General features: G+C 31.1%; 1 long non-coding RNA gene across 1 annotated transcript; it reads left to right on the top strand.

Moving 5' to 3' along the window:
- Window positions 1-218: 218 nt before the first annotated feature.
- LOC120081825 lies at window positions 219-2,281 on the top strand. The gene is made up of 4 exons (XR_005482955.1): window positions 219-397; window positions 495-657; window positions 1,280-1,391; window positions 1,962-2,281. It is a non-coding gene; the product is annotated as an uncharacterized LOC120081825 (long non-coding RNA).
- The last annotated feature ends 218 nt before the right edge of the window (window positions 2,282-2,499 follow it).

A 2,499-nucleotide genomic window follows, 5' to 3' on the forward strand; every position in this document is an offset into this window, starting at 1 on the left:
CTTCTAATATGTGATCCATTAGGTCTACTAGCTCATTTTGAGTAAAATAGGAATATTTAGTTTAGAAAGAATTTAAATTGTTCAAATTATAAGGGAATTTAAGTTTATTGCACTACAAGATATAACTCTTTTAATAGCTTTTCATTATAGTCTTTTATTAAATGGGTTATAAAATAGAGAGGGAAAAAAAAAAAAAAAAAAAAAAAAAAAAAAAGGCGGAAACTGAAAATTTTGGCGTGCGCATTTGTTGTATTTCCCTCCTTCCCCATTTCTTTCCCTTGCTCTAATCTCTACAATTCACTACTCACCCTCTACTAGTTTTTTCTCATGTTCTAAAAAAAGTTCTTCTGGTTAAACTTTGTCCATGCTTCTCTAATTTCTCATCTATTTCTTCCTCGTAAGTTTCACTAATCCGATCCATCTTTTCCCTCTCCCTAACTTTTTCTTATATGTGTTCCTTTTTTATTCATTGTTTTCTATGTGGTTTTTCTTAGGAAATTCTTATGGAAACCAAAATGAGCATCGATACATTCAAGGAGGCCAATTTGAAGGGAAAGAGGGTGTTTGTGAGAGATGATTTCAATTTCAACATCATCGATGACACCATAATCAGTATTTGCTCAACCATGGTATTGGGTCATCCTGTCCAGCCATCTAGTGCGATTCTTCTTCTCTTTCTCCACATTTTCTTTTTGTCTCTCATTCTTGTTCTTGAAATATTTAGGCCTTAATTTATATATTATGCTTTTGTCAACTCTCTACCTCTGTCGAACAGTCGTTGATGGAGGTAGATCCATCTCTGATCTACACTATTCTACCATACACACAAATCCAAAACTTCCCTGCTCTTTGTCCAATCGCACGTGCTTTCGTCATCGACCAGATTGTGCATTCTACTCAGATCTGAATGTTTATGTGTGCAACTTTGTTTTAATATTGGTGTTCTACCATTCAAACTCGATCCAGTCCAGAACTTGATCCTAACTCGATCCAAGTCTTGATCTGGTCCAGAACTCGATCTTCGATCCCCACCGTGAAGAACTCGATCTGGTCCAAAACTTGATCCGGTCTAGAACTCGATCCAAGTCTTGATCTTATCTAGAACTCAATGCTCCCTATTCGATGCTCCCCACTGATTGTGTTTTTTCTTTTTATCAATATTTTCTTTTCTCTTCATTGATGACTAGATTATTGATCAAGTTGAAGTAGTGGTGAGTTCGTTGATGTTATTTTCTTTTCTTTTTTATCAATATTTTATTTTTATCACATTTTATTTTAGTGGTGAGTTCGCTGAGGGATTTTGAAGAAGGAATAAGAACAAGAGATGAAGTTGAAGAAGAAGACAACGACTTAAGGAGGGAATCACAATCAACTTATTGAGAAAGAACATGGTAAATTTACAATCCCTTAAATATGAAACTCTTTTAACTCTTCGTTGAAATTTGATAATTTCCTAATCTTCTTCTGTCATATTTTTATTTTTGAAACTTGAATTCTCAAAATGTAGAACTATTTGTGTTCCGATTCTCTTATTTTTATTAATGTTATTTGGTAGGAAGTTGTAAAATTGGTCATTCATTTTTGTTCTTTCATGAGTTTACAATCGTAACAATATCTCACCAATAATAGTTGTGCTATTTGAGATCATTTATGTTGGGATGCTTGGAGGATTTTGTTGGCCAATAGTTGACTTAAGTTGTTACTGTATAGATAAATAAAATAGTAGGAGATTGTTATAGTATCTCTAATTATGATCTCTTTATACAATAAATTTGTGTAGGCTAGTTTAGATCTTTTATAACAACAAGAGGAACATTTAGATTTAAAGGATTGCATATTGAGTGAAACTTGAAGTGATAATTAGAGATTGTATTGCTTGTGATAAAGCGTTTTGATAACTTTCTTAATTACTGGTTATATTACTTGTGTTGAAGCCTTTTAGATCTCAATGTCAATTTCAGCTCAAGAGATAACTTCATCACCAAATTCTCTCCATTGTTTGGCTTAATTTGACTCATGATCCAACTTTCACTTCATCCAACTCGACAACTCAAAGCTCTTTATCCATAATCTCAATCTAGTTTGACTCAAAGATGAAAGCTTAATTCTATGATGACATAATTTGAATGCTTGTAAATTTTCTATTTTGTGAACTTATATAGTTGCAAGTTATATTTGATGTACTTTTATTGTTGGATAATTTCATTATTTTATAAGATACAAATGGATTACAAATTTCTATTATTAAAGGAAGTCATGATATTTAATGCATTACCAAGTATTTCATGTGTGTACTTAGCTAAAAATAAATAATTCTAATGTAAATTGATTATGAAATTTTGATATGTAAGTTCGTTGTAGCATAAAATTAAATCTATATATGGAATATAATAATAACATTAAGAAAAGGTCATTATATGTTAAAGATAGCATTAATAAAAAGTTGTTATATGATAAAGATAGCACTAAAAGAAGGTTTTTATATGGAAAATATAGCAT

Source organism: Benincasa hispida, chromosome 7 (assembly GCF_009727055.1).
Source record: "Benincasa hispida cultivar B227 chromosome 7, ASM972705v1, whole genome shotgun sequence".
Classification (NCBI taxonomy): domain Eukaryota; kingdom Viridiplantae; phylum Streptophyta; class Magnoliopsida; order Cucurbitales; family Cucurbitaceae; genus Benincasa; species Benincasa hispida.